Genomic DNA, 20,900 nt, shown 5'->3' with positions numbered 1-20,900 from the left:
TAAGAGTTACATGACTCTAACTGAATGATGAATAGATCCCATAATAGAAACATCTTTTGTATGTATCACCCATTTCGTACACACCAATAGGGTGCGGTTGTGTAGAAGGGATGTCCATGTAGCAGACACTTCCCTCACCTTATCTTCTGTAGACTTATGAGTCTGGCCACAGGGGGAGTGAATGTGTCTTTCGCTCCCACTAGAGATCTAGTCGGGAAACCTCTGCACCAACGGTGTGGTATAATAGATCGACAATGTTATGGGCGGCAGTCAATTGGTCGACACAAAATGGTCAACATGTATTAGGTCAACACCTACAAAAGGTCGACAGGGTAAACATGGCAACATTGCAATGGTTGACATAAAATGGATTGACATATTTTTTTTAATCCAAATGTATATTTCATGTTCTGTGACCACCATTAGTACAAACGTAGACCCTCACCATGCTTCACGCATGGTTGCTATTCCCAATGTCAACGTTTACGATGTTCACATGGATAGTAAAATAAACAAATGTTGGGAAAACGTGAACAACCCCAACCTCGACCATATGGGGTTGAACTATCGACGGTTGACCAATACATTGTCGATCTGTCATCCGGATACCACCTCTGACCCTTAATACTCAACAAGTACAATGCATACGTTTTCTACCAAAACCACCACGGTTTATTTATTTACCCATATTGTATGGAAAGGGTGGCAATCTCTTAACTAATAATAATGTTAAAATGGTAATACCATAGGACCCCCCCAATCCATAGTAAGCCTCTCAGCAGGGTTCCCAATCCATAGTATGCCACATTGTAGGGCCCCCAATAAACAGCATGCCTCACAACAGGACTCCCAAATCTATAGTGTCACATTGTAGGACCCCCAATCCAAAGCATTACACACAGCAGGGCCCCCAATTCATGTCATGCCACACAGGGCATGGGCCTTAATGCATGTTGTTCAGATGTGGTTGGCGTTGCTATCTTACATAGAAGCAGCGCAATAGCAGTAATATAACGCCTCCTACCGCATTACTGCTCTGAACTGCATCCAAGGACACACTATCGGATCAACTCTGACACCATGAGCTGGCTACATGACCCATGGGGCTGCACAAGCCGGACGCCATAGATCAAACAAAGAGATCCAAGAAATCCTGGCCTAGTCACTCTCCCACAATGGAGGCGACATGCCACTGTTTTAGGAAATGGCGCTCTTGTTGCCCCCTCCACGCCCCCAAACGTCGTCTGTCAATGACTGACAGTCTGCAGCTGATCTGCATCCGATGTCACAAACCCCTAGTGCACATGCGCAGTACGGTTCCGGCGCATGCGCAGAGTATCGAACATCAGTACTTTGCGGCATGCACTTCACCTACAACCACATCTGAATTAGGCCCAACATGTCACACAGTAAGGCCACCGAGGGCGGGATGTACTAAAATGAAAATGTGGTAAAACACCCATTTTCGGGGGTTTTACCTCATTTTAAGATGTACTTCTGTCTGGCCACCGGGTTTTCGTGCAGAGGGCAACGCCACATTTTGCTGGCCTTACCCTATAGAAGCCTATGGGCTTCTTTCTGCAGCCATCCTGAGGCAGCCATCCCCCCGCTCCCCACCCTGTGCCGGGCAGAGGAGGCCTCTCTCCGTAGCTTCGTCCGGCCCCCAGCTCCGGTCACCGCCGGCGGGATGTCCTGCTCCAGCCGTCCTCCTCCTCCGGCCCCGCCTGGCAGCCAATCGTCATGCCGTACAGGCACCTCCTTTCCTGGCCCCAGGCTGCGCTGATTGATGCAGCCAGTGGTGACAGCAGTGGGGGAGGAGCCGGCATCTCTGCCCCTCCTTCCCCCTGGAGTCACACCCGTCTCCTTTCCTCCAGCAACAGCTGGCATCGCAAAGTACAGCTCTTATCGGTGAGAGCTGTCCTTTGCTATACTAATCGCATATGTTGTTAATACATATACATACAATATGAGATTAGTATGTAGGTGAAGGGTGGATCCCGTCCTGATTCATAGCATGCCCCACCCTAGTGCCCTTAATTCATAGTATGCCACATAATGATACTCCCAATTTATATGCCACACAGCATGCCACACAGTAGGGCCCCCAGTTCATAGCATGCCACACAGCAGGGATTACAATCCATGCACACAGCAGGGCCACCAATTTATAGTATTTAACACAGCAGGGCCCCAAATTCATAGCATGCTACACAGTAGGGCCTCCAACTAAAAATAGGAGGAAGACTTAAATAAAATGGCTGCAGTGGGAAATTTGACTGGCTTCAAGAGCTGGCATTAAATAAGGCACAACAGGAGAGCAAGACAGCATGGATGTATTTGGAGGATGGTGATGTGATGTAAATGTGCAGCCAGGGCCGGTGCTAGGGTGTTTGGCGCCCTCCTGCAAACTATAAATTTGCGCCCTCCCATACTTTACAAAGGGACAGTGCACATAATGCCCCCTGTAGCAGTGACACATATACACGTAAGTGACACTTACACACGCAACGCCCCCTGTAGCAGTGACGCTTACACACATTATACCGCACAGTCACACACACACACACACACACACACACACACACACACACACACACACACACACACACACACACAGACACACACTGTACATACATTACACACATACACAGTCATACTTTCAATCACTCTCTTTCCATCCTCTTACCTAAGGAAGTCTAGCAGGCCGGAGCAGGAGCAGATCATCCTCCTGTTCAGCCTGGTCCCGTGTAGCTCCGCACCCCAGTTCCGTGTAGCTCTGCCCCCTTTTAGGGCCGCACACTGCACTGACACAGGGCAGGAAAGAGGAAGCTTCATGCTGTCGGTGCTGCTGCCTGTCATCGAGAGTGACAGGCGCAGCAGCAGCCTGGGGACATCAGCTCAGTACAGGGTTGCAGTGCAGGGAGAGCTCCTCTCCCACCCCTGGCGCCTCCCTGCACTGCATCCCTTTGCTGAGCGGCTCACGCTGGCTCTGTGTGCAACCAGAAGCAACTTGTCTTACCGTGTTTGATGTCTGCCACTGCTCTTATTCGTCACTGGGGATGCTAGAGCCTGGGTCTGCCGGGAATGGTGCAACCTGAGAAATCTGGGGATGTTGAGACCTAAGGGGATGCTAGGAACTGAGAACACCGGGAATATTGGGACCTGAAACTGCTAGGGATGCTGGGACCTGTGTAATTCTGGGACCTAAGACTGTCCGGGATGCTGGGACCTAATAATGCCAGGAATGCTGGCACATGAAATCTCTGTGAATGTTAGGATTTTAAATTGCCGGGGGATATTGGGACCACTGGGAATGCTGACATGTGAGACTGTCAAGGATTGTGAGACATGAGACTGCTAGGAATGCTGGCATCTGAAAATTCCATGGATTCTGGAACTTCTGGGAATGCTGGGACCTGAGACCACTGAGACATCCAGGAATACTGGGACCTAAGACCACTAGGGATGCTGGGATCTCTGGGAAAGCTGGGGCCTGAGACCGCCAGGGATGTTTGGACTGCCAGGGATGCAGGGACCTGAAACTGCCAGGAATGCTTAGATCTGAAAATGCTGAAGAAGTTGGAACCTCAGACTGTGAGGGATGTTGGGACCTTTGGGAATGCTGACACCTGAAAAAGCTAGTGATGCTAGAACTTCTGGGAATGCTAGGACCTGAGACTGCTGGGATATCCAGGAATACTGAGACCTAAGACCACTGGGGATACTGGGACCTACGGGAATGCTGGGACCTGAGACCATCAGGGATGCTGGGAACCAAGACTGCTGTGAGTGCTGGCACCAGAAAATGCTGGTTATGAAGGAACCTCTGCGATGCTGGGACCTGAAAACACAAGGATGCTGATATCTGAGAACGCTGGGGATAATGGGACCTCTGGGAATGCTTGGACCTGAGACCGCTTAGAATGCTGGGAGCTGAAAATGCTGGGATGCTGGGACCACAGACTGCAGGGGATGCTGGGATCTATGAGCATGTTGGGACCAGACAATGCTGGGATGCCCAGGAGTATTGTGACCTAAGACCTCTGGGGTTGCTAGAACCTCTGGTAATGTTGGGACTGGAGACCACCAGGGATACTGAGACCTCTGGGAATGCTAGGATATGAAATCACTGGAACGTCCAGGAATACTGGGTCCTAAGGCCTCTGGGGATGCTGGGACCTCCGGGAATACTGTGACCTCAGGGAATGCTGTAACCTAATACCGTCAGGGATGCTGGGACCTGAAAATGCCAGGATTGCTGGTACCTAAAAATGCTGGAGATGCTGTAACCTCTGGAAATGCTGGGACCTGAGGCTTTTGGGGATACTGGGACCTCCAGGAATGCTGGGACCTGAGACCCTGGGGATTCTGGGACCTGAGACCATTGGGGATGCTGTGACCTGAGACCACCGGGGATGCCTGGACCTCCGGTAATGCTAGGACCTTAGAGAATGCTAGTACCTGAGACCACTGGGAATGCTGGGGCCACTGGGGATTGCTGAACTTGTTGCTAGGACCACCGGAGCTCCTGAGGATTCTTCCCACAACTGGAAAATCCAGTCACCAAGTCTGAAAACTTGGTCGCTGTGACTTGGCATGTGAACTGCCAGTCAATGGCAATTATCAATCCTTCTTCATGAGGAAAGCTGTGGTGCCCACTGTTTTTCCATCTGCAGCATCATCATTGGCATCGGGACTTACACCCCGCCCCATGTTGAGTGCAAAAGGTCCATCAGAAACATGCACCCCATCTCCGTCCGCACGTTCCACATGAGCATAGAAGTCGAGCGACTCGCTGACTTCTATACTCTACTCTGTTCTGTGGTCTGCACAGTAAATACCCATTTGCCGGCCAGAAATGCCCACTTCAGGCACATAGAGACCCTTCAATGTGCATATACATGGTACAGCGCATGCATCATTTGCAAAGGTTTTCTGCGAAGTATACGCAGCTTGCAGATATCCGCGGGATCAGTCTACACTTGGACTTGCGCCTGACTCAGAATAAAGCAAAAGAGTAACATCCCAAGCGGGAGTTTATCCAGCAAATTGCAGCCTTGCTAAGGCTACTTATACAATACCGATGGTGCAGTGGTTAGCATTACTGCCTCATAGCACTGAGGTCATGGGTTCAACTCCTATCATGGCACTTACTATGAGAAGTGTGTATATTCTCTACGTGCTTGTGTGGGTATCCTGCTGGTACTCCTGTTCCCTACCACACTCCAAATATATGCTATTAGGTTAATTGTCAAACATATTGTTCAGCTCCATGAACATCGGCATCTTCACATCGCAGGGTCATCTGTACAGGAAATCAACAGGTAATCTTAATTGCTACAATTACAACGATATCACAGCAATTAAGCTCAGATAACATAAACCCTTGTCAACTATCTAAGGAGAGAAATTTCACAAGCCGTAAAGTAACACCGGTCGGTGCTCTGAAGACCATGGTGTACTGTATTCTGCATCTCGGGCCAGAAGAGAGTAAACATTATAAAAATAACTTATTTCCCCCAGGCAAACCCTGTAATGGCCAATATTACCCTGTAATGGCCAAAATGGCTGGCTTTTCCCTGACTGTGGTAGAATGTTAATAAAAGACATGGGAAAATGAAGTTAGTACAAGACGGAAAAGTGCCAGTTGGAAGGATAAAGGGGCCTGAGGATAATGAGAACAAACAGTTCTGCTTTAGGTATAAGAATGTAGATGTAAAAGGGGGTCTACTAATATTACACCAATATGTCTGTTATTTTGCAGAATGGTAAAACGTGCATCTTGGTGTTTCACGATGTGGAAATTGTGTATGAATATCTGTATGAGCACCAAGATGGTGACAATTATATGAGGTGTAATAAGCAGGGAGAGGGAAGTAGCAGACCATGCGCTTATTTCTGTGCATCGATGTGATTAGTGGGAACCCTGGGTTCAGGCTCAAGTAAATTTTGTTCTAAAACAGAAAATAGACATTAAAAAAATAGATAGCCATTAGGTTGACACTACAGTCAAAAGGTTGACAGGGTCCAAAGGTCAACAGCCAAAAGATCATCATGGTCAAAAGGACGACACAAAAAATTGGTGCTTTGTGTTTTTAACATTTTTAATCCCAATTTTTTTAAATGCGTCACCTTGCGGGATCGCTTCGAGCGTGGTGGCTCCACTCACCACAAGGTTACTATTGGTAATAGTTTGTGACATGGATAGTCAATTTTATGAAATTTGTCCCCTCGCTGGTTTGCTTCACTTGCCATGCTTCGGGCTCGCCACAAGGTTACTAAAGGTAAATGCAGCAAAAGTTGTAAAAATTTTAAAAACCCTAAAAAAAAAGTGTCGACATTTTGACCCTGTCGTTCTTTTGACCCTGTCTACCTTTTGACCATGTCGACCTAATGCATGTCGACCATTAGTGCTGGACCTATTGACTGTAGACCTTTTTAGTGTAGATCTATAGACCGGATACCGTAAGTTTATAAGGGCAGAATTGTTTTACTATCGAACCACATATTTATCTTATATAATGGGGCCCATACATCAGCAATCAATTGGGGCAATTCTGCATTTTACAGATGATTGTGTAAACAAAAGAAAAGTAATAGATGAGGTTCACCGATCGCCGATTTCAACCAAAAAGTTATCGGAATAGGTAAATCAGTTGTCCTGTACAACATGTTGGGTTTTGCTGACCAATCGGGGCCCTAGTTTGCCAGTGTATGGTAACAATCAGCTGATTTGAAGACCGTTACTGGTATTTTATTATTAAAATGGGAACGTTCATGAGGAAAATTATCTTTTGAGTGCAAAAGGTCCATCAGAAACATGCGCCCCATCTCCGTCCGCACGTTCTAGATGAGCATAGTGTCACGATCCGGGTATCTGGACGCCATTTCTTACCTATCAGATGCCTCCTAAGGCTGGCTCAGCGCTCCAGGACCGGATCCCATCTGTCATCCTGATGTGCACATTCCCGCATCCTCTCCTGTCTCTCTGGACGCAGTCACAGTAACGCCTTATACATCTGGCATGGCGTCTCCCGCGGCCTCCGCCGCCGTCCCTGAGCTTCTTCTGCATTCAGAGTGGCGATTACGCCAGCCGCGGCCTCCGCTGTGTCCGCGTGGTCGGATGTGCATCTGTCAGCCTGGCGTCTCCTGTCTCTGGTGGCCGGCGCCGCCATTGCTGTTTTCCAGACCACATGGATTGCAATCCAAACTTCCCTCCAAGTGTCTGCATGGGCGCAGCCATCTTGGATTCTGTCAGCTGATCATTCCTACCAATCCGTTGTCAGTATTATTAATTTGCATAATTGCCTAGCCAATGCCTTCCTTGCTGCAGGTATAAATAGGTTGTGCCTGAGCAAGGAAGGCGTCAGTGCTTTGGTTGTCAAACCTAGTTCCAGTTTGTCTCTCTCCTGTGATTGTCTTCCAGGTTCCAGCTCCTGTCTCCAGACTTCTGCTATAGAGACCCGCACCAGCATTCCATCTGCGGTGTAGCCTGACTCTCCGATCCATTCTGGACTCACCTGTTTCCAGCTTCAACAATCACCTGCTTCCAGCCCAGCTTCCAGCAGTGTACAGCTTCTCTTAAAGGGCCGGTGTCCTTTCTGCAGTTTACCTCTCTCCACCGGTATTATTATTTCTCCGTTCTCAAATTCTACATTTCATCCATATTGCATCGCTCTCAAGCCTTATTTATTATTTAACTGGTTCCAGCCAGTATCCACTCTGTGCCAACACCTGTCTGGTTCTAACCAGTACCCACAGCAGCATTTTATCTTCAGCAGTCCAGCTTTCCCTGGAACACCAGCTGGTACGACCCTGGGCTTTCTGCATTGCTACAGTTGAGCCTGGTAAGGACTTTCCAACTTGCAGATAATGAGAACTGTCTCATACCACCAGAGCTCTGTGGCCCCTGCCACCCTGTAGTACCCAGGAACTGTATTATTATTTCTCTGCTGATTTTTATGTTTCTTTACTGCTACTGTGATGCATGGAGTTTGTCATAAATAAACATCATTGACTTTTATTCCTGGTTGTCGTGGTCACGCCTTCGGGCAATTCTTCTATATGTCTAGGGGTCTGATACAACCTGCCAGGTTCCATTACACCTCAGCCCCTACAACTGAGGCTGCCTCCCGTCAGCTCAGGCCCTCACTTGTGACAGTAAGCACTGACCTAATGAATCCAGCCGGAGACCTGGATCAAGCGGCTAGGCCAATGCAAGAACTGGCAGCCCGACTTGAACATCAGGAGGCTGCACAGGGCCACATCATCCGCTGTCTCCAGGATCTCTCTACTCGGCTGGATGGGATTCAGACAACCCTCCGTGGATCAGACGCGTCCGGTGCGTCAACCACAGTGACTCCAACTATAACCCCACCCACCTTACCCGTTTCTGCTCCACGTCTTCATCTTCCAACGCCAGCAAAATTTGACGGATCTCCAAGATTCTGCAGGGGATTTCTCAACCAGTGTGAGATTCAGTTTGAGCTACAACCTGGCAATTTTCCCAGTGACCGTACAAAAATTGCCTACATCATCTCTCTTCTCAGTGGCTCAGCCCTTGACTGGGCATCACCGTTATGGGAGAGGTCCGACACCCTGCTATCTTCTTACACTGCATTCGTGTCAACATTCAGGCGCATCTTCGACGAGCCAGGCCGGGTAACTTCAGCTTCGTCTGAGATTCTCCGTTTACGCCAGGGATCACGTACTGTAGGACAATATCTTATACAGTTCCAGATCCTGGCATCCGAACTGGCATGGAACGACGAGGCCCTGTATGCTGCATTCTGGCATGGTTTATCCGAGCGTATTAAAGATGAGTTAGCTACCAGAGACTTACCCTCCAAGTTAGATGAGCTAATCTCACTTTGTACGAAAGTTGACTTACGGTTCAGAGAGAGAGCAACTGAGCGTGGAAGATCATCTGCTCCAAAATCTTCTGCTCCTCCTCCTCGCCAACTGTCACCATCTAAAGATGAGCTCATGCAAATTGGTCGTTCCCGTTTAACTCCTGCTGAGCGCCGAAGACGTCTCTCCGAGTCTCTCTGTCTTTATTGTGCAGCTCCGTCTCACACCATTAATGCCTGTCCCAAACGTCCGGGACTCCAGACCCTAGCTCGCCAAGGAGAGGGCCGGCTAGGAGTAATGATCTCCTCTCCATCTCCTCAAGATTGTAATCTCCCAGTCTCGCTTCAAGTTGCTCAACGTTATCAGAACGTCATTGCCCTCCTGGATTCCGGAGCAGCTGGGAACTTTATTACCGAAGCCTATGTTAAACGGTGGTCCCTACCCACCGAGAGACTTCCTTCCTCCTTTTCCTTAACTGCCGTGGATGGCAGTAAAATTTTTGATACAGTTATTGCTCTAAGGACTCTACCAGTTCGTCTGAGAGTGGGAGTTCTTCATTCCGAACTTATTTCACTTTTAGTGATTCCAAGAGCCACACATCCTGTGGTCCTGGGCCTTCCATGGCTCCGTCTTCACAATCCTACAATTGATTGGACGACTACGCAAATCCTGGCATGGGGTTCCTCCTGTGCTGAGACATGTTTGTTTAAAGTGTTGCCTGTCTGTTCTTCCTCCCCCAGGTCGTCTGATGTTCCACCTCCTCCATATCAAGATTTCACGGATGTGTTCAGTAAAGCTTCTGCTGATATCCTTCCTCCTCATAGAGAATGGGACTGCCTGATTGATCTCGTTCCAGGGAAGGTTCCACCTCGAGGCCGAACTTATCCGTTGTCTCTGCCCGAGACGCATTCTATGGAGGAATACATTAAAGAGAACCTAGCAAAGGGGTTCATTCGACCTTCTTCTTCTCCAGCCGGCGCAGGCTTCTTTTTTGTAAAAAAGAAGGATGGTGGTCTGCGGCCGTGCATCGACTACAGAGGTTTGAACGACATTACCATCAAGAACCGCTATCCTTTACCCCTGATTACTGAGCTCTTTGACAGAGTTAGCGGAGCTACCATCTTTACAAAGCTGGACTTGAGAGGTGCATACAATCTCATCCGGATCCGTGAGGGTGACGAGTGGAAGACCGCATTTAACACCCGTGACGGACATTATGAGTACCTCGTCATGCCCTTCGGATTGAGCAATGCTCCAGCTGTCTTCCAGCATTTTGTCAATGAGATCTTCAGAGACATTCTATACCGTCATGTCGTGGTCTATCTAGATGATATCCTCATTTTTGCCAACAATTTAGAGGAACATCGTTTTTGGGTAAAGGAGGTTCTGTCCCGTCTCCGTGTCAATCATCTCTATTGCAAATTAGAGAAATGCGTCTTTGAAGTCAAGTCCATTCCGTTTCTAGGGTACATTGTGTCCGGTTCCGGACTAGAGATGGATCCTGAGAAACTACAAGCAATCCAGAATTGGCCGGTACCCTTAACCCTCAAAGGGGTCCAGAGGTTCTTAGGGTTCGCCAATTATTACCGAAAGTTTATACGAGACTTTTCCACCATTGTGGCGCCTATTACTGCTTTCACCAAGAAGGGTGCTAACCCGTCCAAGTGGTCTGAAGAAGCCATGCAAGCTTTTCATCTTTTAAAACAGAGGTTCATCTCTGCGCCTGTCCTGAAACAGCCTGACATCGACTCTCCTTTCATCTTAGAGGTGGATGCCTCCTCCGTTGGAGTAGGAGCGGTGTTATCCCAGAGGGCTAAAGATGGCCATTTACATCCTTGCAGTTTCTTCTCACGGAAGTTCTCCCCAGCGGAGCGCAACTATGCCATTGGCGACCAGGAGTTGCTAGCCATCAAGCTCGCTCTAGAGGAGTGGAGATATCTGTTGGAGGGAGCATCTCATTCAATCACCATCCTTACAGACCACAAGAACCTTCTATATCTGAATGGCGCACAATGTCTCAACCCTCGTCAGGCCAGATGGGCACTTTTCTTTTCCAGGTTCGACTTTAAACTCCGGTTCTGTCCGGGCTCTCAGAATCGCAAGGCCGATGCCCTTTCCCGCTCATGGGAGCAAGAAAATGAGTCAGAGTCTTCAGACAAGCATCCTATTATAAATCCGTTGGCATTCTCCACGGTAGGGATGGAGTCTACGCCCCCATCAGGGAAAAGTTTTGTGAAGCCGACACTAAGGAAGAAGCTCATGCATTGGGCCCATGCTTCCCGCTTTGCCGGACATACAGGTATCCAAAAAACCCTGGAGTTTATCTCTAGGTCCTATTGGTGGCCAACTCTGAAAAAGGACGTTTTGGAGTTTATTGCATCTTGCCCAAAGTGTGCTCAACATAAAGTATCCCGCCAGTCGCCTGCGGGGCAACTGGTTCCACTATCTGTTCCCCGTCGACCATGGACCCATTTGTCGATGGATTTTATTACAGATTTGCCCATGTGCAACAAGTTTAATACCATCTGGGTGGTAGTTGACCGGTTCACCAAGATGGCACACTTCATTCCTCTCACCGGTCTTCCGTCAGCTTCCAAGTTGGCTAAAGTGTTCATACAAGAGATCTTTCGACTCCACGGTCTTCCAGAAGAAATTATCTCAGATCGAGGAGTTCAATTCATAGCCAAATTCTGGCGAAGTTTATGTCAAGTCCTCCAAGTCAAGCTAAAGTTTTCCACGGCTTACCATCCTCAGACCAATGGTCAAACTGAGAGGGTGAATCAGGACTTGGAGTCCTTCCTCCGCATCTATGTGTCCTCCTCTCAAGATGACTGGGTTCAATTACTTCCCTGGGCCGAGTTCTGTCATAACAACCAGTATCATTCTTCATCTTCTTCAACACCATTCTTCACCAACTTTGGATTCCACCCTAAAGTCCCTGAGTTCCAACCGCTTCCAGCAACTTCTGTTCCCGCAGTGGATATCACCTTGCATCAGTTTGCCAATATCTGGAAGAGCGTACGATCAGCTCTGCTCAAGGCATCGTTCAGGTACAAGAAGTTTGCGGATAAGAAGCGTCGAGCAGTTCCTGCTCTCAAGGTGGGTGATCGGGTATGGTTATCCACGAAGAATTTGAGGTTAAGAGTTCCCAGTATGAAGTTTGCACCTCGCTACATCGGTCCTTTTAAAATTGATCAAGTCATCAATCCTGTTGCTTACAGACTCCAGTTGCCTCCCTTCTTAAAGATACCCAGGACATTCCATGTTTCCCTGTTGAAACCGCTAATCTTGAATCGGTTTCATTCCTCACTTCCTCCAACTCCGAAAGTCCAAACTCAACGAGGCGTTGAGTATGAAGTAGCCAAGATCCTGGACTCACGTCACCGTTACGGTCAACTTCAGTATCTTATTGACTGGAAGGGTTATGGCCCTGAGGAACGTTCATGGACCAATGCTTCTGATGTCCATGCTCCTGCCTTGGTCCGGAGATTCCATTCCAAGTTTCCTCAAAAGCCAAAGAAGTGTCCTGGGGCCACTCCTAAAGGGGGGGGGGTGCTGTCACGATCCGGGTATCTGGACGCCATTTCTTACCTATCAGATGCCTCCTAAGGCTGGCTCAGCGCTCCAGGACCGGATCCCATCTGTCATCCTGATGTGCACATTCCCGCATCCTCTCCTGTCTCTCTGGACGCAGTCACAGTAACGCCTTATACATCTGGCATGGCGTCTCCCGCGGCCTCCGCCGCCGTCCCTGAGCTTCTGCATTCAGAGTGGCGATTACGCCAGCCGCGGCCTCCGCTGTGTCCGCGTGGTCGGATGTGCATCTGTCAGCCTGGCGTCTCCTGTCTCTGGTGGCCGGCGCCGCCATTGCTGTTTTCCAGACCACATGGATTGCAATCCAAACTTCCCTCCAAGTGTCTGCATGGGCGCAGCCATCTTGGATTCTGTCAGCTGATCATTCCTACCAATCCGTTGTCAGTATTATTAATTTGCATAATTGCCTAGCCAATGCCTTCCTTGCTGCAGGTATAAATAGGTTGTGCCTGAGCAAGGAAGGCGTCAGTGCTTTGGTTGTCAAACCTAGTTCCAGTTTGTCTCTCTCCTGTGATTGTCTTCCAGGTTCCAGCTCCTGTCTCCAGACTTCTGCTATAGAGACCCGCACCAGCATTCCATCTGCGGTGTAGCCTGACTCTCCGATCCATTCTGTACTCACCTGTTTCCAGCTTCAACAATCACCTGCTTCCAGCCCAGCTTCCAGCAGTGTACAGCTTCTCTTAAAGGGCCGGTGTACCAGCATTCCATCTGCGGTGTAGCCTGACTCTCCGATCCATTCTGGACTCACCTGTTTCCAGCTACAACAATCACCTGCTTCCAGCCCAGCTTCCAGCAGTGTACAGCTTCTCTTAAAGGGCCGGTGTCCTTTCTGCAGTTTACCTCTCTCCACCGGTATTATTATTTCTCCGTTCTCAAATTCTACATTTCATCCATATTGCATCGCTCTCAAGCCTCATTTATTATTTAACTGGTTCCAGCCAGTATCCACTCTGTGCCAACACCTGTCTGGTTCTAACCAGTACCCACAGCAGCATTTTATCTTCAGCAGTCCAGCTTTCCCTGGAACACCAGCTGGTACGACCCTGGGCTTTCTGCATTGCTACAGTTGAGCCTGGTAAGGACTTTCCAACTTGCAGATAATAAGAACTGTCTCATACCACCAGAGCTCTGTGGCCCCTGCCACCCTGTAGTACCCAGGAACTGTATTATTATTTCTCTGCTGATTTTTATGTTTCTTTACTGCTACTGTGATGCATGGAGTTTGTCATAAATAAACATCATTGACTTTTATTCCTGGTTGTCGTGGTCACGCCTTCGGGCAATTCTTCTATATGTCTAGGGGTCTGATACAACCTGCCAGGTTCCATTACACCTCAGCCCCTACAACTGAGGCTGCCTCCCGTCAGCTCAGGCCCTCAGTTGTGACACATAGAAGTCGACCGACTCGTTGACTTCTATACTGTACTCTGTTCTGTGGTCTGCACAGTAAATACCCATTTACCGGCCAGAAATGCCCCCTTCAGGCACATAGAGACCCATCAATGTGCATATATTAGTGATGTGCACCGGACATTTTTCGGGTTTTGTGTTTTGGTTTTGGATTCGGTTCCGCGGCCGTGTTTTGGATTCGGACGCGTTTTGGCAAAACCTCCCTGAAAATTTTTTGTCGGATTCGGGTGTGTTTTGGATTCGGGTGTTTTTTTTACAAAAAACCCTAAAAAACAGCTTAAATCATAGTATTATTAACCTCAATAACCATAATTTCCACTCATTTTCAGTCTATTCTGAACACCTCACACCTCACAATATTATTTTTAGTCCTAAAATTTGCACCGAGGTCGCTGGATGACTAAGCTAAGCGACCCAAGTGGCCGACACAAACACCTGGCCCATCTAGGAGTGGCACTGCAGTGTCAGACAGGATGGCACTTCAAAAAAATAGTCCCCAAACAGCACATGATGCAAAGAAAAAAAGAGGCGCAATGAGGTAGCTGTGTGACTAAGCTAAGCGACCCAAGTGTCCGACACAAACACCTGGCCCATCTAGGAGTGGCACTGCAGTGTCAGACAGGATGGCACTTCAAAAAAATAGTCCCCAAACAGCACATGATGCAAAGAAAAAAAGAGGCGCAATGAGGTAGCTGTGTGACTAAGCTAAGCGACCCAAGTGGCCTACACAAACACCTGGCCCATCTAGGAGTGGCACTGCAGTGTCAGACAGGATGGCACTTCAAAAAAATAGTCCCCAAACAGCACATGATGCAAAGAAAAAAAGAGGCGCAATAAGGTAGCTGTGTGACTAAGCTAAGCGACCCAAGTGTCCGACACAAACACCTGGCCCATCTAGGAGTGGCACTGCAGTGTCAGACAGGATGGCACTTCAAAAAAATAGTCCCCAAACAGCACATGATGCAAAGAAAAAAAGAGGCGCAATGAGGTAGCTGTGTGACTAAGCTAAGCGACCCAAGTGGCTGACACAAACACCTGGCCCATCTAGGAGTGGCACTGCAGTGTCAGACAGGATGGCACTTCCAAAAATAGTCCCCAAACAGCACATGATGCAAAGAAAAATGAAAGAAAAAAGAGGTGCAGGCATCGCAACCGACACAATTGGACTCTCCTTGGAGATTTGTGATTTAGAAAAACGCACAGTTCTTTGCTGTGCTTTTGCCATCTTAACTCTTTTAAGTGTTCTAGCAGGAGGATGAGTGCTTCCATCCTCATGTGAAGCTGAACCACTATCCTTGAACATAGGCCAGGCCCTCAGCCGTTCTTTGCCACTCCGTGTCGTAAATGGCACATTGGCAAGTTTACGCTTCTCCTCAGACGATTTTGATTTAGATTTTTGGGTCATTTTACTGAGCTTTATTTTTTTGGATTTTACATGCTCTCTACTATGACATTGGGCATCGGCCTTGGCAGACGACGTTGATGGCATTTCATCGTCTCGGCCATGACTAGTGGCAGCAGCTTCAGCACGAGGTGGAAGTGGATCTTGATCTTTCCCTATTTTAACCTCCACATTTTTGTTCTCCATTTTTTAATGTGTGGAATTATATGCCAGTAATATATCAATAGCAATGGCCTACTACTACAGTATATATACTGCGCACAACTGAAATGCACCACAGGTATGGATGGATAGTATACTTGACGACACAGAGGTAGGTAGAGCAGTGGCCTACTGTACCGTACTGCTATATATTATATACTGGTGGTCAGCAAACTGTGCAAAACTGAAATGCACCACAGGTATGGATGGATAGTATACTTGACGACACAGAGGTAGGTAGAGCAGTGGCCTACTGTACCGTACTGCTATATAGTATATACTGGTGGTCAGCAAACTGTGCAAAACTGAAATGCACCACAGGTATGGATGGATAGTATACTTGACGACACAGAGGAAGGTAGAGCAGTGGCCTACTGTACCGTACTGCTATATAGTATATACTGGTGGTCAGCAAACTGTGCAAAACTGAAATGCACCACAGGTATGGATGGATAGTATACTTGACGACACAGAGGTAGGTAGTGCAATGGCCTACTGTACCGTACTGCTATATAGTATATACTGGTGGTCAGCAAACTGTGCAAAACTGAAATGCACCACAGGTATGGATGGATAGTATACTTGACGACACAGAGGTAGGTAGAGCAGTGGCCTACTGTACCGTACTGCTATATATTATATACTGGTGGTCAGCAAACTGTGCAAAACTGAAATGCACCACAGGTATGGATGGATAGTATACTTGACGACACAGAGGTAGGTAGAGCAGTGGCCTACTGTACCGTACTTCTATATAGTATATACTGGTGGTCAGCAAACTGTGCAAAACTGAAATGCACCACAGGTATGGATGGATAGTATACTTGACGACACAGAGGTAGGTAGAGCAGTGGCCTACTGTACCGTACTGCTATATATTATATACTGGTGGTCAGCAAACTGTGCAAAACTAAAATGCACCACAGGTATGGATGGATAGTATACTTGACGACACAGAGGTAGGTAGAGCAGTGGCCTACTGTACCGTACTGCTATGTAGTATATACTGGTGGTCAGCAAACTGTGCAAAACGTAAATGCACCACAGGTATGGATGGATAGTATACTTGACGACACAGAGGTAGGTAGTGCAATGGCCTACTGTACCGTACTGCTATATAGTATATACTGGTGGTCAGCAAACTGTGCAAAACTGAAATGCACCACAGGTATGGATGGATAGTATACTTGACGACACAGAGGTAGGTAGAGCAGTGGCCTACTGTACTGTACTGCTATATATTATATACTGGTTGTCAGCAAACTGTGCAAAACTGAAATGCACCACAGGTATGGATGGATAGTATACTTGACGACACAGAGGTAGGTAGAGCAGTAGCCTACTGTACCGTACTGCTATATATTATATACTGGTGGTCAGCAAACTGTGCAAAACTGAAATGCACCACAGGTATGGATGGATAGTATACTTGACGACACAGAGGTAGGTAGAGCAGTGGCCTACTGTACCGTACTGCTATATAGTATATACTGGTGGTCAGCAAACTGTGCAAAACTGAAATGCACCACAGGTATGGATGGATAGTATTCTTGACGACACAGAGGTAGGTAGAGCAGTGGCCTACTGTACCGTACTGCTATATATTATATACTGGTGGTCAGCAAACTGTGCAAAACTGAAATGCACCACAGGTATGGATGGATAGTATACTTGACGACACAGAGGTAGGTAGAGCAGTGGCCTACTGTACCGTACTGCTATATAGTATATACTGGTGGTCAGTAAACTGTGCAAAACTGAAATGCACCACAGGTATGGATGGATAGTATACTTGACGACACAGAGGTAGGTAGAGCAGTGGCCTACTGTACCGTACTGCTATATATTATATACTGGTGGTCAGCAAACTGTGCAAAACTGAAATGCACCACAGGTATGGATGGATAGTATACTTGACGACACAGAGGTAGGTAGAGCAGTGGCCTACTGTACCGTACTGCTATATAGTATATACTGGTGGTCAGCAAACTGTGCAAAACTGAAATGCACCACAGGTATGGATGGATAGTATACTTGACGACACAGAGGTAGGTAGAGCAGTGGCCTTCTGTACCGTACTCCTATATATTATATACTGGTGGTCAGAAAAATGATGCACTGTACTCCTACTATATACTACAATACAGCACAGATATGGAGCGTTTTTCAGGCAGAGAACGTATAATACTGGTGGTCACTGGTCAGCAAAACTCTGCACTGTACTCCTCCTATATAATACTGCTGGTCCCCAGTCCCCACAATAAAGCAGTGTGCGCACAGATATATGCAGCACACTGAGCACAGATATGGAGCATTTTTCAGGCAGACAACGTATACTGGTGGTCACTGGTCAGCAAAACTCTGCACTGTACTCCTCCTATATAATACTGCTGGTCCCCAGTCCCCACAATAAAGCAGTGTAAGCACAGATATATGCAGCACACTGAGCACAGATATGGAGTGTTTTTCAGGCAGACAACGTATACTGGTGGTCACTGTCAGCAAAACTCTGCACTGTACTCCTCCTATATAATACTGCTGGTCCCCAGTCCCCACAATAAAGCAGTGGGAGCACAGATATATGCAGCACACTGAGCACAGATATGGAGTGTTTTTCAGGCAGACAACGTATAATACTGGTGGTCACTGGTCAGCAAAACTCTGCACTGTACTCCTCCTATAATACTGCTGGTCCCCAGAATAAAGATATTTGCACTGCAGCCCCCTGAAACAAAGTGAGAGGACGCCAGCCACGTCCTCTCACTATCATTTCCAATGCACAAGTGAAAAATGGCGGCGACGCGCGGCTCCTTATATAGAATCCGAATCTCACGAGAATCCGACAGCGGAATGATGACGTTCGGGCGCGCTCCGGTTAACCGAGCCATACGGGAGAATCTGAGTATGCCTCGGACCCATGTAAAATGGGTGAAGTTCGGGGGGATTCGGATTTCGAGGAACCGAACCCGCTCATCACTAATATACATGGTACAGCGCATGCACCATTTGCAAAGGTTTTCTGCGGAGCATACGCAACTTGCAGATATCCGCGGGATCAGTCTACACTTGGACTTGCGTCTGACTCAGAATGAAGCAAAAGAGTAACATCCCAAGCGGAAGTTTATCCAACAAATCACAGCCTTGTTAGGGCTACTTATACAATATGGATGGTGTAGTGGTTAGCATTACTGCCTCATAGTACTGAGGTCATGGGTTCAACTCCCATCATGGCACTAACGATGTGACGTGTGTATACTCTCTATGTACTCTATGTGCCTCCTGGTACTTATGTTCCCTCCCACACTTCAAATACAGATGGGTCCATGTTTATCTTGACCTTTAATAGCATTAACTGAGACTGGGAAATCGGATTTAGGGGGTCATTCTGACCCATTCGCTCACTGCGTTTTAATGCAGCAGAGCGCACGGGTCCCTGCTGCGCATGTGCCGGCGCGGTAGTGCGCCGGTGCATGCCAGAGAGCCGAAGGCCGTAGCAGGGATGCGATCGCCTCTGCGTAATTGACAGGCAAAGGCGATCGCTGGGCAGGAGGGGGCGGAATGGCGGCGTATTGCCGCCGTTTCGTGTGTTTGGTCCGGCCAACGCAGGCGTGGCCGGACCAAACGGGCGGCACGCTAAAGCTGCGCTTGCCGGGAGCTACTCTTGAAGTGCAAAGGCATCGCCGGTGTGCGATGCCTTTGCACTTCTGCGAGGGGGGGCCGGACTGACATGTGGGGCGGACTAGCCCTGTGCTGGGCGTCCCCCCGCATGTCAGGGAAGAAGATCGTAGCTGTGCTAAATTTTGCACAGCTACGATCAACTCGGAATGACCCCCTTAATCCCCTGCTGTAATGACTTAATCCCCTGCTGTTTTGTTCTCTTTATTGTATTGCAGCTGAGAACAATAAATGAAGGGTTTATGCTAATAAACCATGTTGTGCCTAGGCGCAGCCAACTAGCCAGATAACCGTGGACCCATCTGTATATGCTGTTAGGTCAATTGGCAAAAATATCGTTCAGCTCCATGAACATCAGCATCTTCCCATCGTAGGGTCATCTGTACGGGAAACCAACAGGTAATCTTAATTGCTACAATTACAACGATATCACACCAATTAAGCTCAGATAACATAAACCCATGTCAACTATTTAAGGAGAGATATTTCACAAGCCGTAAAGTAACACCAGTTGGTGTACTGAAGACCATGGTGTACTGTATTCTGTGTCTCGGGCCAGAAGAGAGTAAACATTATAAAAATAACTTATCTCCCCCAGGCAATCTCTGTAATGGCCAATATTGTGCTGGCTTTTCCCTGACTGTGGTAGAATGTTAATAAAAGACATGGGAAAATGAAGTTAGTACAAGACGGAAAAGTGCCAGTTGGAAGGATAAAGGGGCCTGAGGATAATGAGAACAAACAGTTCTGCTTTAGGTATAAGAATGTAGATGTAAAAAGGGGTCTACTAATATTACACCAATATGTCTGTTATTTTGCAGGATGGTAAAACGTGCATCTTGGTGTTTTACGATGTGGAAATTGTGCATGAATATCTGTATGAGCACCAAGATGGTGACAATTATATGAGGTGTAATAAGCAGGGAGAGGGAAGTAGCAGACCATGCGCTTATTTCTGTGCATCGATGTGATTGGTGGGGATCCTGGGTCCAGATCCAAGTAAGTTTGGTTCTAAAAGAGAAAGTAGACATTAAAAAGTTAGACAGTCATTAGGTTGACAGTAAAAGGTCGACAGTCAAAAGGTTGACAGGGTCAAAAGGTCAACAGCCAAAAGATCATCATGGTCAAAAGGTCGACATGGTCAAAAGGTCGACACACACAAAATTGGTGTTGTTTTGAGTTTTAAATTTTTTTTAGCCCATTTTATTAAAATTTGTCCCCTTGCTGGATCGCTTCGCTCACCAACGCTTCATCGCCACCAGGTTGCTAAAGTTAATACAGAATGAGTTTCCCATATCCAAATATTCCGAAATACAGAATTTTTTGAGTGAGACTGAGATAGTGAAACCTTTGTTTTTCTGATGGGTCAGTGTACACAAACTTCGTTTAGTACATAAAGTTATAAAATATATGTTATTAAATGACCTTCAGGCTGTGTGTATAAGGTGTATATGAAACATAACAGAATTGTGTGAATGTACACACACTTTGTTTAAAACACAAAGGGGGTCATTCCGACCCGATCGCTTGCTGCAGTTGTTCGCAGTGCAGCGACTGGGTCGGAACTGCGCATGCCGGACAGCCAAAGTCCATCGTTTCCTAGCGATCGCCTCTGCCTGACTGACAGGCAGAGGCGGTTGCTGGGGGGCACGGCGGGCGTTTTGGGGGCGCAGTCCGGCCAACGCAGGCGTGGCCGGACAGTGCTGGGGGTGGGTCAGGGGCAGCGACGAGCAACTCCCGGTCAGCCGCAGGAGCTGCGCTGGCCGGG

The sequence above is a fragment of the Pseudophryne corroboree genome, chromosome 1 (assembly GCF_028390025.1).
Source record: "Pseudophryne corroboree isolate aPseCor3 chromosome 1, aPseCor3.hap2, whole genome shotgun sequence".
Classification (NCBI taxonomy): Eukaryota; Metazoa; Chordata; class Amphibia; order Anura; family Myobatrachidae; genus Pseudophryne; species Pseudophryne corroboree.
Note: the sequence above shows the minus strand (reverse complement) of the source record.